This window comes from Coffea arabica, chromosome 11c (genome assembly GCF_036785885.1).
Source record: "Coffea arabica cultivar ET-39 chromosome 11c, Coffea Arabica ET-39 HiFi, whole genome shotgun sequence".
Classification (NCBI taxonomy): domain Eukaryota; kingdom Viridiplantae; phylum Streptophyta; class Magnoliopsida; order Gentianales; family Rubiaceae; genus Coffea; species Coffea arabica.
In genome coordinates this window covers 13,466,330-13,483,094 of record NC_092330.1, presented here as the reverse complement: position 1 = coordinate 13,483,094, position 16,765 = coordinate 13,466,330, and positions in this window count along the sequence as shown.

Sequence of the window (16,765 nt, the reverse complement as noted above, 5' to 3'; positions counted from 1 at the left end):
TCGAATATGAGATATGGACGAGTATGGCTCTCTAACCTTAACACGCTCGTATTCCCTCTATTAAAGGGAAAATTAAAGCCACGAATTTTAACCCCCCGCACCCGTTATGATGTATTCCTTTAGGTCATGTATATTTGTATAATTATTATTTTCTTTTCTTCGAGTATCATATTTTTGCATTCATGACCTTTTCAAAGAGTCAACTTGGGCATCACAATTAATGTGATTTGCACCAATTAAGTTTTGAAGAGATATTCCGACCCCTCGATATTCTCCTAGGTTTAGGTTTGCATCAATATAGTGACACCTAAATGCGATAAATTTTTAGGTTAAAATAAGAAAATTTTTTACTAAATCACGCAACTAACTCCACGCTAGATTGAAAGGGTGCCTTGGATTTTATCCTTGCCTTCCCTTTCTTCAAACGTGACTCCTGAACACTTTTCTCTGATTTTCGAAGACTTGGAGTCGTTTAAAAAGGGTTTTTTTACTTATTCCTTAAAAATTCATTTTAGGTGGATTGGTAAACCTTAACTCAATACTAAGTGGCGATTCCTATTTTTTCTTAAAAACCCTTTTTAAACTTTTAATTTGGGCCAAAATCGTCGCACTTTCTAGTCTCATTTTCTTTATTTTTTTCTAAAAAATAAAAAATCATTTTCAATCAAAATTAAATCAAAAATCATTTTTTATATAAACTCGTAAAACTCATAATTTTTCATTAAAAAATGGGGCACGACAACATTTTTATCCCTCTACATGTTTTAAAGGCTTAAGGAAACATGCCACAACCTAATCTTTTGAAGACCAACTAATTCATGATTACTAATATCAAAACTTACACATGATAGGTTATAATCATAAATAAATCAACAATTCGAGGAAAAATAAAAAATTATTATAAAAAATAGCAAAAAACCTGTATTGACAGGAAAGACAAGGAACAAAATCCAGGATTGCCGCTTCTACAAGGGAAAAAATATTCACAATCAAATATTTACAAGGGAAAATACACACAAAGGCTGCAAAATAGTGCCTCACTATATCATCTAGAGTATTTTGAAAAAGAATTGAAGATATTTTACAAATTTTGACCTGAAATACAAAAAAATTATATAAAATAAGGGGAAAAAACAGGAAAAAATTTCTTATAAAGGCATTAGATCGCGAAAGTTCCAAAAAACTTTCTCGAATTTGTTAAATCCTTTTTTATGCTTTTTGGCCAAGAGCAAAATCAAGATACAAATATGGCAAGAAAAAAAAGAATACAAGGAAAAAGTAAAGGGGAATAAAGAACAAAACTAACCCCTTTTTTAGAACTCATTTAAAAGAAGAAAAAGAAAAATAAAAATGATCTAAAAGTGTCTCACAAGGATGCTAGAAAATATTCCAAAATTTTCACTTGCAATATCACAAATATATACCAATTGAATTAGATTTGACAACTAAATTGTCATGGAGTAGGAATTGAAACAGGCAGAAATAAATTGAAGGCGTGGTTCCAGCAACGAAGGCATGAAATGAAAAGGGAGAAGGCAAGATCAAAGGCATGGGAGTAGAAGCAAGCCTTCACTAGAAATCAGCACAACAAATGTGAATGGAGCAGCTTCTATCGTTTTCTTGGAAAAATGCCACGTGTTCTCATGTCATTAATGCTTTTGAGAGAAAAGTGGTGGTGTTACAAGAGTGCAGAACCTTACACTTTGGGGCATGTCTGCAAGTCGGCTCATATGCATTTCATTCTGACAAATGAACATGAGGGTATTGATGAGGGCCAAAGAGAGGATAACGAAGAGTTCTTTGATTGTCCTGAGGGAGAGTTAAGTAATAAGAATATAGAGGTATCCATTCATGCTCTAGCAGGGGGAAATGAGCATAAAACCATTAAGATGAAAGGAACTATGGGAGGAAAAAGGGTATTGATACTAGCAGATAGTGGGAGTACACATTGCTTTGTTGATGAAAGGCTAGTTGTAGCCCTTTAATCATAGGTATCTAGGGCTCCCTTAGTGGTTAATGTAGCTAATGGGGAGAAGTTAGAGTCCAGACAACTCAATAAGCCTTTGGGGTGGAAAGTGCAAGGATATGAGTTCCAACATTAGTTCAATACTTTAAAACTCAGAAGCCATGATCTGGTATTAGGGATGGATTGGTCTAGACCCAGACCCAGATCGGGCTGATCAAATATTTTTGGGTACGGGTAGGGATATAATTTCGTTACCCGGACCCGGATTCGAACCCATTTACTCTAATAAAAAAAGCAGGTTGGATATGGAATATAGCATTCCGGCCCGTATCTGACTCAAATTAGTTTAAATAGATTAATAATTTAAAAAAATATATACTTATCAAAACAATAATAATTCTATTGTTCTATTCCTAAATTTCCAAACCCTAATACCCCAATTTAGCCGCACATCCCTTTCACTCTCTCTTCTCTTTCGCTTTGCCAGTCCGCCGTCCCGTTTCCAAGCTTCCTAGAGGAGCAAGACGAAATCCCTCATTCTCTCTCTTTCTCATCGGTCCGCCATTTCTGAGCTTCCACCAGATTGTATGCCATTTTCGTTGATTGTCGAAGGCTCAAAGCTTCAGATTGTCCGCCATTTTCGTTCATTGTTGAAACTACAATAGCGACTAGTAAGGCTCGCCACCGGCAACACTCACTCTGTCTCTCACGGTTACAGCTCCAAAGAAGCATATTTTCTAGCGACACTCCCTCTTTCTCATGAGTAATTTTTTTAATAAATTTGTCAATACTCTAAAAGTTTCTGAAAATCATGATGAAAGCCTCCATTCATGGTGAACCTACCATACCATCTTACTCTCGCTATCTATCTTGGCCCTTGGGAGGGAGCCATTGTTTGTGCGATTTCAGTTCTTTCCGTTTCATTCTCTAACAAGTGCGTCTCAAATTTATCCCACCACAAGGAGAGGGTTCTTGTTGAGTCCAACACCCAATTTTAGTCACCAATCGCCATGCTAACTCTTAGGTTGATTCAAATTCACATCCTCATATTTTATCTGTATTATCAACAACCCTTATCCCATTCTATTAAAAAAAGGCTATAGCTTTTCATTTTCCCTGCAGATTTTACACCCAAAGACATGAGTTTTTTTGGTGACCTGGTAAAGAAACTAGAAGCATCCTTTAGATCAACATCTTGTGGTTGATATTTGTGAATGCTAGCTTCTTGATTCTACCTGTTTGAAATTTGACATGCTTGCCCAGGGAAAAAATTTTGTTTTCTGTTTTCTTTCACAACTTTGCCAGACCTGTTTTAATTCTTGGCAAAACAAACTTCGTTTTTAAGTTGCTGCAAAATAGGCTTTGATAGGTCTATTTTTCCAGGTGACCCGATCCGGATCCGAGACCCACCGGTCCCTGTTCTGGGAGATAGAGTAGAACATTTGGTAGATGGGTCAGATTAAAAACGGGTATACTATGATGGGTCCGGATCCAGAATGATGAATTCCAACCCGAACCTGACCTGTTGATTGGCCTAAATATGGCCATCAAGGAGAATAGGTTGGTTAAAAGGAAGAGGAGACAAATGTATGGGATCACTGCCCAACTATGCAGTATAGATGATGATCAAGGAGCACAAGAGAAAATTCCAAAAGAAAAGAAGAGGGTAGTGTATCAATTCAGTGAAATATTTGCTAAGCCACAGGGGTTACCTCCTAACAGGAGTCATGATTGTGACAGCCCCACCTTCCCCTAAGGCGAACCAAAGAGGTTAGCGGATTGCCTGCCCAACTCTCGCCAGGACTAACGGTGCAGTTTAGAGCGATCTATTTCGTTTCGGAACTTATAAACGCGCGTAAACAAGGCAAAAGGGCAAAATAACCCAAAATAAAAAAAATGAAATTCGGAGTCGGTCATGAATAGTAACTGACCCGTCAGAACGCAACCAAATATTGAACAAACATTCACATCTTGAACTTTAGCAAATACAATCCAAAGTGACATACAAAAGTTGTCAAAAGTGAATATATACACGGTTTGCCAAATTGAAAGTGAAAACGGCCCTAAAGATACATTTAGGGTTTCACTTCATATACCATACAAAAAAATATACATCTAGTTCATTCGGCAACCATCTATCAAGATTCATTCCAAAAAGAGTCATATTCCTGTAAGGAAAACAAAAGAAACGGTGTGAGCTAATTGCCCAGTGAGATACTATCACTTACGCAACCAAGTGCACATAAGCATCAAGCTTTCATTCAATATAGTAAAATAAACAAAGGCACACGTCAAATATGGTGATAAAAGGATATAGATGGCTCTCAAGAGCCCTTTTCCTCGTTTGCATTTCTTGATCGGACGTCATTGACTCTCCGTCAATGTTAAAAAATAACCAACCGTAGACCCCACTTTACTTCCATTCCTTCCACCTAACATTCCCCAACCGGGCCCGAAATCCAAACACTTGCATTGTGGTATTACTCGAGTAAACCGGAATCGAGAGTCTCTCATACTACAAGATTCCATATAACATTGCCCCAAGGCACATTAATTGGCACGACCAAGCCCTCGCCGGCTCGATTCAATCAATTACCAATGGGGTTGAGCTCAAAGATAACAATTGTCGTCGTTGGAGACTCGTCCAAACGACACCAAGTCATGTATTACATTTCATATAACATTCCAATCACTTTCCAATAACATGCAAAACAATAAGTGAGAGTGATAAAGTATACTCTCACTTCACTCAATTAACATTCAACACCTCAAGTTCAAGTATCAAAGCCATATAATAACACACAAGTGAGTAGTACACTCACCAAGCTCGCAAATGTGGTTTCATGCACTTCCGTCAAAAGAACGTTGTGCACCACGGTCACGTCCTAAAACATGCAAACAAATACAATGAAACTCGATAACGAGTCATAAACCAAGGCCAAACATGACCCCAATAGGGTTCCATAAGCATATACAAACATTAAAGGAAACTAGAAATTTTGGAAATGTAACTAGCTTTGGCCCTGAAAAAAAATAGTTTTTTTCCTCATTTTGCGGTAATGGCACCAATTTCACTACGATTATCGGATGAGGGTACAAGACCCACCATTTCGAAGCTAAAAGATAGGGCTACAACATCACAGAAGGTCACTCAATCCAGTTTTGAGTGCAAACAGGTCAAAAATGCAAGATACTACATCAAAAATGTAAAACAGATTCACCAAAATGCATTCTAGCGGAAACATCATAACTCAGGCTCTACAAGTCCAAATCTAGAAATTCGAAAGCCAGATGAAAGCTAAGAAACAGGGATAAATTTCATCAGAAGGCCTCAACAACCAATTCGGAAGCAATTCCAGCCGAAACAACCAATTACAGGCGCAATTCTTACATTCGGGTAAAACCAGAACAGCAATAGTAATTTCGACTTTTCTCATTCTACACTACTCCGATTGACCTGAAATTTTGTAGGCACCTCTAAAATGTTATTCCCTACAACTTTCATGTTTTAAGCCAAGGCCAATTCGGCCTCTAACTAGGAGCTAAAAATTCGGGCTGAATTGAAGGGTATGAAACCCTAGTCTTCCAAATTTCCCTCCAAACCAAAAAGTGCTTGCAATTAACAATCATTTACACCTACTAGCCTCATTTTAGGCCATTGAAAATCATCATACAAGGCCACACCATCAAATTCATATATAAACGGAAAAATCACCAATAAATGGAAAACTTCACCACTTCATCCAAAATCAAGAAATAAACCACAAAATTCAACATTTTAACTACCACTAAGCACAAATTAAGCTTCATTAGGTGAAGGAGAAGGTTCATTCACTACTCACCTAGTAAAACAAGAGAGGGAGAGTTGCTTGTCACCTTAGCTTCCCCAAACACTTCACCAAACAACTCACTAACACCTAATGAAGAGGTTTTATGGAGTAGAAACAAGTTTAAGTGATTGTTTTGGAGGATTTGAGCTAGATGGAAGCCAAAACCTTGAAGAGTTTTCTTTCTTCCTTTGCTAGAGAAGGCCGGCCAAGATGGAGAAGAAAAGAGTGAATTTTTGGTAATTTTTGAGATATTTTAACCAAATAGTAAAAAGGTCAAAAGGTGAATAGTGTTCCAACAAGTGCAACCAATCACAAAGTGACACTTGTCACTCCATTTAAAGCATCTCTATCCTTTTGTTCCCTCTCACATCAATCACATCTCAACCTCTACTTATCTCTTAACACCCGATAAATTTCACCCAATATCTGGAACTTAACCTAATTGGCCGAATTTTTCCGAACTTTTCGCACTAGCGGGTCCCACGTCCGATATATATCCTTAATTTTTCAAAAACTATCCAATACTAGAAAAATCATCTAAAAACTATATTTATTCATAAAATTCACCAAGAAACTTTTCCCTAAGCCAGAAAATGCAGAAAACATGTCATTAAGGGGAAAAACCCTAGGAAAAAAATATTAGGAGGAATTTACGGGTTCTCACAATGATCATGGAATTCCACTGAAAGAGAGCGCAAAACCTTTCTAGATCAGACCCTATAGATGTCCTTATGTACAAAAATCCGAAATAGAAAAGCTGGTGAGGGAAATGCTACAGATAGGGATTATTCAACCTAGTAATAGTTCATTTGCATCACCTATGCCATTAGTAAAGATGAAGGATGGTAGTTGGAGGTTCTACGTAGACTACAGGAACTTAATGAGCTTATAGTGAAAGACAAGTTTCCTATGCCCCTAATTGATGAATTGATTGATGAACTACAAGGGCCAAGTATTTTACTAAAATTGATTTGAAAATAGGTTACCACCAAATAAGAGTCAAAATAGAGGACAAACACAAAGCTGCATTCAGGAGTCACCCGGGGCTATGTGAATTCAAGGTCATGCTATTTGGTTTGACTAATGGCCCAGCCACTTTTCAGGTTTTCATGACCTAGGTTTTCAAGAAGCAACTGAGTAAGTATGTAATTGTTTTTTTCAATGACATTTGGGTATACAGTCTCTCGCTAGAAAGTCACTTAAAACATGTTACAGAGGTGCTAAGCATTTTAAAGCAGAATCAGTTATATGCAAAGAGGAGCAAGTGCTCATTTGCGCAACCACAGATAGAATATTTGGGTCATATAATCACTGTAGAAGGGGTAATAACAAAGGTGAAAGCATGATGAACTAGCCTCAACCTATGAATGTGAAGCCGTTAAAGGGATTCTTGGGTCAACTGGATATCATAGGAAGTAAACCCTTCATAGTAGTGTTGAAAAAGAGAGGATTCTAGTGGAATGAAGAGGCTAAGAAGGCATTTCAAAAACTGAAGATGGCCATGTGCAGTACTCCGATACTGGCTCTTCCAGATTTTAACAAATCATTTATAATAGAGATTGATATTTGCCATAGAGGAGTGGGAGCTGTTCTTATGTACGATAAGAGGCCAATATAGCCTACCTGATTTAGAGCCTAGGACCTAAGAATATGAGATTGTCTGTCTATGAGAAAGAGTTGCTGGCACTAGTGACTGCAAATCACTAGAGCCTCAAATACTTATTGAACCAAAGGATTACAACTCCACTTCAGCAGAAATGGCTCACCAAGCTATTGGAATTGAGTTATGAGATTCAATATAGAAAAGGGAAGGAGAATGTAGCTGCAGATGCATTGTCCAGTGTAGACACCAAATTTTTATTTTTATTTAGCTTTATTTATTGTTTATTGTTTATTCTTATTTTTATTTTTAAATGATAGTTAGTATTCATTTTGCTTATGAGGCTCATAATTTTTATTTTTAAGATATCTTTTGTATTAAGAATTTTGAAAGGGAAAATCTTCACAAAAATATGTTTTAATCACAAAAGATTCGATTTCTTTAAATTAAATGTAATTTCTATTAGGAATTAATTTTGTTTGTTTAACCTAAACTTGATTTTAAAAAAAAATGGGAGCTTCACGCGCGTACAAGAACCAGACTTCGCCGCTGGAAATGAATGGGAGCAAAATGGGATTTTTCTTCATTTCTCTTATCCAAGACACAACGCCACCTTACTCACCAGAGGATGTCAAGAATGTTCTGGAAACAAGAGCATCAAACGGCTCAAATTCTGGCCAGAAAATGCAGCAAAGAAACTACCATTGATGTTAGGTTTTAGGGATATTTGACGCATATAAAAAGACCACAAAACAAGAGGACAAAGAGTAGAGTAAAAAAAGGTGGCGGCTGAACCAGGGACGAAAAACGGAGAGAAAGGGATAGAAAAGAAAGAAAGAGAACTCGTAAGAAACTAAGCAAGGGAGGCCGTGAGCTGGAAAAGGAGAAAGAAAAAGAAAGAGAAAGAGAAAAGGAGAGATCTTCGGCTGGGTCAGGGAACCAGAGAGGAAAAAGAGAGCTTCGGCCGTGAGCTTGAAGAGGAAACCAAGAGAAGGAAGATCAAGAAAGAAAGGGGAGAGGAAATGATACGAGTCAAGCTATCCCATCGGATAAGGTTCAAGTCCCACTAGGACTGGTTACACGAGCTAGAGCAGTTCATTCAGTTTCATCGCAGCAAAGACATTATAAAGCGCGGGCACGCTTTATAAGGATACGTCTTCTGCCATTTAATTGATTCACCGCAGCAAAGTCATTATAAGATGTGGGCATGCTTTATAAGCTCAAGTCGTCTGCCCATCTAGTCACATTTGCTGTTTTAGTTAAGTCGTTTGTAATAAGGGCTTAATGGTCCATAGCCTTACTTGATTTATCTAAGGGATGACCTCATAAGGTTCGGTCAAGCCCACAATTCTAGACTAGTTCCACATTATTTAGTTTTCCATCTCTATGTAAGGTTATAAATAGCCCACACTTCCAATGGTTTTAGGCATTCAATCAATAAATCAGATTTTGAGGGTTTTCTTGGTTTCTCCAAGGCTTCTTGAATACCGTAGAATTTCTTTAGATGTTCGTGACTTATCAATCTAGAATCGCACTAGATTGTGGCGTCTTCTACCATTATACCAAGGTTCGTTAACCACGTGATTAACGGGTTGAGGTCATCCGCTCCAAACTTGGTGTCCTCTTGTCGATCCTGAAGCTAATCTTTTACGGGTTTCGTCATAAGGTTGGTGACGTTCGTATCAATTGGTAATCAGAGCTAGTTAAGATGTATCACGTTATATCCCTTTATTTATTTCCTTTTCGAGTCAAGTTGTCCAAAATTCTATTTTCGTGTTCTAAGTTTGCTATCCGCAATTTCCAGATTTGTTGCATCGTGTTCTTGCGTTATTTTTCCAGATTTGTCACGTGATAAACTTGTGTCTAGTTGTTGTTAATTGCTGTGATTAGCCTTGTTTGGTCCAACCTTTTTTTTTTGTGTCTTATTCTTGATTCTTTGTTTGTGTTTGTGTCTTGTTTCTATTCGGTTATATCCATTTAATTCCAGTCTTTTGTTCTATTTGATCATTCGAAGTTACTGTTCATCCGAAAAAATCAGTTTGTAGCAAGGGTTTTAGAGTCCTATCTAGTTGTTACCTTGTGTTCTTGTTGTTTACATACAAAATATATATATATATATATTTATAGCTGGCTGACCTTACAAAATTCTTGAAAATCTGTTTTGATCAAAACTTGGGTTTTTTGGAGTTCTTGATTGTTTAAAACCACAATCTTGAAGTTCTTGGAACTTTAGTTGGGATTCTTGAAGCCAACCAAAATCTGTCTTGATCAAATCGTGAAATCTTGGATTGTTTGGGGAGGAAATCATCTTCAATGTCGTGTTTCTTGAATTCTGGAAATTAAAATCTTGAATTCTTGAAAGAATCTTGAAGTTTCTGGGTTTTGGGAACCAAATCTTGGTAAACAACAAGGCTGCAAAATTCCAGTTGCCAAAAATCCTTGTCTTCACCACAACAATCTTCTTTCTTGACTAAGAACATTTTAGCCACGAAATTTGACTCTTCTTGGCTGATTAGAAAACAAAAACAAAGGAAGATGAAGAACATTCAGCCATGAAATTTGACTCTTGAAAGCCAGCCTTCCTAAGCCACAAAATTTGATTCTTGAAAGCCTCCAGAATTGACCATTGATAAGAAGAAGAACATTCGACCATGAAATTTGACTCTTGAAAACCAGCATTCCTAAGCCACGAAATTTGACTCTTGAAAGCTTTCAAATTTGACCACTGTTTGTGATAAATACCTTCCTAAAAGCAGACCATTAAAAAAAAGGAGCACCAATCCTACTCCAATTCCAAGTTGGATTTGACTAGTTTAGTCCAACTTGAATAAGGCTGTCCAGATTTACTTTAATTTCATTTTTTTACAGCCTATTAAATCCTTATTGGGATAGGAAAAGAGGATTAGTTCCAGAATAATCCAAGAATTTCCACTATCCATTATTTCCTAAATTGCTGCAACAAGAACAAGTGTTGGTGCACTCTTTAGGCAGTTGTTTTTGAGTCAAATCTTTATAGCTTTCTTGAATCAGTTGGTTAGCTTTTTTTTTTTTCCAGTAATTTCCAGCCAGAGTAGTGTCCAAATTTCCAACTCTTGTGTAAAGTCATTTGCCAAGTTTTTGTGTTGCGTAACTAGTAGTCCTTTTGTCATGCGTCTACGCATTTTTCCAGCAAATTCCAGCAGATTTTTTTTTTCCAGTTCTTTTGATACCTTCTCAAATTTCCAGCTTATAACGAGCCACATTTGAGTAGATTCTTGTGCGAAGTTAGTTGAACTTTTCAGGAAAATTTTCTACTTTCTTCAAGGGAAGCAAGCAGAACCTTGAGAATATTAGAGTGTTTTAAACACTTGAATGATACACGAGTGACGAGTGTAACATGTGAGCTTGTGTGGTAAGGAAAAATTTCTTTTGTTTCACTAATTTTTTGCTGGTTTCCTTATACATCATGGCAAATACGAGGCATTTAAAAGCTAGCTTACAACATCTTCTTCCTGATCCTAAGGGAGTCAAAGAAGTGGCATTACGTGGTGTAGATGAGCAGTTGGACATCTTCAAATTTCAGTTGCATGGTTGGTTTTATACTCGTTGTGGTGTCAAAGATAAAACATGCAGCTTGGCCATTGATAGGAGTTGTGAAGTCAATCTTGCAAGCACTATCATGGTTCACAAATTAAATCTTCCAACCATTGATCATCTTCAACCGTGTAAGTTGCCGAGTGCTCATGGTGATGTTTGGGTTACTAAACACACACTTATACCTATTCAAACTGGCAAGTATGTGGATGAGGTGTTGTGTGATGTAGTCCCAATTCAAGTGACACATATGTTGCTGGGTAAGGCATGGATGTTGAGGCGAGAAGTTAAATATGATGGACATACTAATAAGTATTCCTTCTTATTTAATGGTCGTCGTTCTGCACTTGTACCACTTATTTATGACCAACTTTGTATTGATCTAGCATACATGAAAAGTGAGCATGAGCGTTATAGTATGAAAAAAGAGCTAGATGAGGGAATTGTGACTGATGAGGTAAAATCCGAGGGAGTTGAAAAGGAGAATGAGGTTGAGAATAATGAGAGGAAAAAGACAGCTATTGAGCATGAGAAAGAGATTGAAAAAATCCAAAGTGTTGACTGAGGAAGCGAAAGAAAGGAGGGATAATGCACTGATTTTAAGTTTCAACAAAATTGAGAGTGAGGGGACTTATTGCCATTCTAACAACCTTAACATTGCTCTGTCTAGTGTTCCTTGTTTTGTGCAGGTTAAGCAAAGTGCAATCGCTTTCATCTTAGAATGTTCCATCCCCAAGTCACTTGTGCAATTTGCGAGTTTCCATGGAGTTTGTCTTCTAGGAGTTAGATCAATTTGGTTCCCATTCATGGAATTGGATGATTTCAACGCTGTTCACGTCTTTGGAGGATCAAACTATGTGTACCCTCAAGACGTTAGAATTGACTATGTTTCACGAGTTTACACAAGGAGCGAGGTCTTCAATGGTCACTACAGCACCTAGTCCACTTGAAGCTCCAACTTCACCAAGTTAGCTTCCATACTTTGCAAGCTTATTCAAGTTTGAGGAGTCTGATTTCATAGGATTTACATCGCATCACTTTGAGGATCCTTACCTCATGATCACAAGCAATCAAGTTGGGCATACATTGAAACTGGTTCGTGAGATTCAAGGTTCAACAAGGTTTACTTTCCAGCTTAGCGAGTGGTTTATGCATTGGATGAAACTTGTGGTAATCATAACAAAATTGACTCGACGGCATGTAACTCTTCTTATCATCATTCATGCTTCAATTTGTGGGCAAATTGCTTTCAAGAGGAGGGGAATGATACGAGTCAAGCTATGCCATCGGATAAGGTTCAAGTCCCACTAGGACTGGTTACATGAGCTCGAGCAGTTCATTCAGCTTCATCGCAGCAAAGACGTTATAAGGCGCGGGCACGCTTTATAAGGATACGTCTTCTGCCATTTAATTGATTCACCGCAGCAAAGTCATTATAAGGCGTGGGCACGCTTTATAAGCTCAAGTCATCTGCCCATCTAGTCGCATTTGCTGTTTTAGTTAAGTCGTTTGTAATAAGGGCTTAATGGTCCATAGCCTTGCTTTATTTATCTAAGAGATGACCTCATAAGGTTCGGTCAAGCCCACAATTCTTAGTCTTATGGAAATAGTCAAGCCCACAATTCTAGACTAGTTCCATATTATTTAGTTTTTCATCTCTATGTAAGGCTATGAATAACCCACACTTCCAATGGTTTTAGGCATTCAATCAATAAATCAGATTTTAAGGGTTTTCTTAGTTTCTCCAAGGCTTCTTGAATACCTTAGAATTTCTCTAGGTGTTCGTGACTTATCAATCTAGAATCGCACTAGGTTGTGGCATCTTCTACCATTATACCAAGGTTCGTTAACCATGTGATTAATGGGTTGAGGTCATCCGTTCCAAACTTGGTATCCTCTTGTCGATCTTGAAGCTAATCTTTTACGGGTTTCATCACAAGGTTGGCGACGTTCGTATCAGGAAAGAAACCGAAGGAAAGAGAGGATTTTGGTGGCCAGAAACAAGGAGACTTTGGGCAGGTGAAGAGCAAGAAAGAAACAAAGAAAAAACAAAAGGAACCGAGAGGAGGTTGGGAGGAGCCTCGGGTTGGAGCTGGAGAAAAAGAAAACGAAAAAACAGAGAGCAACAAGAAAGGAAAAACAAGGGTTTTCGGTTGAGAAAAAGCCAAGGAAGAAAGGAAGATTCTTGGTGGCAAGGAAAAAAGGGTTCTTTGAGCAGCTAAGAGAGGAGAAGGTGGGGCTTTGGGTGGTGGAGGAAAACACGAAAAAGAAAGGAAAACTGGAAAGAGGGTTTGGAGGGGTTGAGGAGAAGGAAGCTACGAGCAACAAAACAAAAAGGGGAGCTTTGGGTAGGGAAAGATCAAGAGAGATAGAAGGAAGAATCTGGGAAATTGGAGGGGAAAACAGGAAGAAAAACGAGAGGGAGAAGGAAGAAAAAAAGCAGAGAAAAGGAAAAATTTTCGGCAGAAATTTTACAGCAACAGGCTGGTTTTTTGGTCACATTGTGACCCAATTTTCTCTTCCCTGGTAGCTTGGTTTGATTAGATTTCGATGTCTATGTAAATTAGGGAATCTGTAGAGTGTGTTTTCTTCAGGAAGTTTCCCCAAAAAGCTTCAATAAAGCCCTTGAATCTGGTCCCCAAATCAGTAGCTTGGCTTCACTGGTGCAGGTTCGAAGCTATGACGAAGCAACTCCAGCAGCTCTTCCACGTCTTTTCCTGACCTGATTTCGATCCAAAAAGCCTCCTCAGGTACCTTCTTAAACTGATTTCTTAGCTCTTTCCGTTTTCCTTCGTGGTTGAGTTGTGTTCTTGCATTTTTTTTGTGTTTTGTTGTTTGTGTCGCTGCTGATGCTGGTAGTTGCTTGCCGTTTTATGTGTTTTTGTTTGTCTCTATTGCTTCAATCTCGCCTGTGGAGTGTTTTGTCATTGGATTTTGTTAAGGAGTGAGTTTGAATTCTTGGTGTTGAGTTTTTTGGTGAATAAATCAATGGGTTTGGCGTTGCTGAGTGAAAATTTCTGGATTCGCATAAGCTTCTGGTATTGCAGCGGCTACGAAGAAGATGACTTCGATATTTGTATGTTCTTTTTCTCTGATTTTTCGCGTTTAAATCTAAGAGTTTTATGTTGCAAAGTGAGAGGATTAGGTGGTAGTCTTGTTGCTTTAGTTCAAATTGGATTTGATTGTGTTTGAGAACTGCGTTTGTGAGTCTGGAATTGCAGAAGAAAGCTTCTTCGTAAGCCTTGCATGGAATTTTTCAGAAAAAATTGCATTTTAACCACCAATCTTCGCCTTATGCTACTATAGCCCAAATAATTGGAATTTTTAATCAATTTTATCCTTTTAAGTTGCTATTTTTCTTTGGTGTGTTCTAATTTGATCATTTGGATAGATTATTTATGATTTTAGGATGAATTTTGAGGTTTAATGAGTTTTGATAGTTTTTTAGTTTTGATTTGTATTTTTAGTGAAATTTTGGGAAAATTTTGTTATTTAATTGTAAAAATTGGGCTTTTATTCGTTTTTTGTGAATTTTATCATTTGATTGGTAGGTTTCACCTTAAGCCTTTAATCTTAATTTATTTTCTTTTGGACCCTTAATATTTGTAATGATAATAAATTGATCCCTCGAACTTCTTTAATTATTTCAAATGGGTTCTTGTTTGTTTCAATTTGATGAATAAGGGTTATTTAGTTCATTTGAATGCTTTGAGTGATTCAATTTCATGTTTATTTCCATTTCATGTGATTATTTGTTAATTAAAGTGATTCCTTGACCTTTTCTTGGTTTTTGGAGGGTAAATAAGTAACATTAGAGCACCAATTCAAGAGAGGTACAATCTACCCTTTATTTTGATATTACTTGACTCTATGTACCTCAATATGACTTTATGTGCTTAATTACATGCCTTTTGAATGTTTTCTTATTTTATTTATTTATCTATTCGCTTTATTTGTTTTAATTTTGTATATTTATTTTAGTTCAATTTTGATTATTTGAAAGGCATTTAAATGCCAAGTTGTAATAGTTAGGTTATTATCTTGTTTTATTTCATTTTTCCCCTTAGATTGTAGTTGGGCCCCCCGAATGTAATAGTTAGGTACCTATTGCTTTTATTTGCCTTGTGTGCCTTGCATGCTTGTGTGTTACGTGTTACTCGCTTTCCTAGGGCCTTGCATTTAGATATCATGCTTATGTGTTATGTGTTTATTTGTTTTTATTATGTTTTACATGATTTATTTGATTATGATAAATGTGTGACGTCACCGTACTAGTCCAACGCTAGTTGTGGCCCCTTTCCCGATTCCACACTAGTCCAACGCTAGTTGTGACCCTTTATTCCGATTTTTCACTAGTCCAATGGTAGTGAGGACTCATAGACATGGGTTAGTCCAACGCTAGACCCTTAGGAACCATTCACACACTAGATCATGCTTGTGTGACAATCACTGCACTCTCATGCATATTTTCTAGGCTTTTATCACTTTTGCATGAATTTCCCTTATACGTATATACCTTACCCCATGTTCCCTTTATATATATATATATCCCCTATCCCATATTCTCTCTTATATCCATATCCCCTATTTTTTATATTTTCCTTTATATAATCCTATGCATGAGACATGACATTAGATTTGTATTTCATATAGGGAAAATTAGAGATAGGATAGTACACTTGTTTGATTATATTAGGAAATAACCCTCAAATATGGGATATGGACGAGTTTGGCTCTCTAACCTTAGCACGCTCGTATTTCCTCTATTAAAGGGAAAATTTAGTCACGAACATTAGCTCCCCATACTCGTTATGATGTATCCATTTAGGTCATGTATATTTGTATATTATTATTTTTCTTTTCTTTTTTTAGAGTCTCATATTTTTGCATTATTTGTGACTTCTTTAAAGAGTCCCTATTGGGCATCACAATTAATGTGATTGACACCTATTAAGTTTTGAAGAGATATTTTGACCCTTCGATACCCTCTTAGGTCTAGGGTTTGCATTCATATAATACATCCAAATGTGATAAATCTTTAGGTTAAAATAAGAAAATTTTTGACTAAATCATACAACTAGCCTTGGCTAGGTTGAAAGGGTGCCTTAGATTTTTATCCTGCATTCCCTTTCTTCAAATGTGACTCCCGAACACCTTCTCTGATTTTCGTAGATTTAGGAGTCGTTTAAAAAGGGTTTTCCATAATTTTATCTAAAAAATCCATTTTAGATGACTTGGTACACTTTAAATCTATACCAAGTGGCGACTCTGATTTTTATTCAAAAACCCTTTTTAAACTACAATTTGGGTCAAAATCGTCGCACTTTTAAACCCCATTTAGGCCCATTTCTTTTTCTTTATTCATTTTCTTAAAAATCAAAAATTCATTTTCACTCAAATTGAATCAAAATTCCATTTTCTTAAAACCCGTTATTTTATTTTATTTTAAAAAATGGGGCGTGACATTTGGTGACTCCACTGGGGACTTAGAGAGTCCGAGCATCCGATTTAGTCTATCATTTTCTTTTTCTAACCTTCTGGAATATCACATTTGGAGGTTTTAGGTTGCATTTTTCTTTGTCCTTTTCCTTTCCCTTCTTCCTCTTTTTTAGGGTTTTTGCATTTTCACGCGTGCGTAATCACCTCTCGCATACCACTATGTGATGAATGGATGGTTTATTTATTTATTTTTTACTTGTATCGCGCTTGCATTTTGGGGGGGGGTAGCTACCCTAGAACCGTCAACCGCATTTGATGGTATTTTAATCCTTCCCTTCAAAAGGAAGCACTTCATAC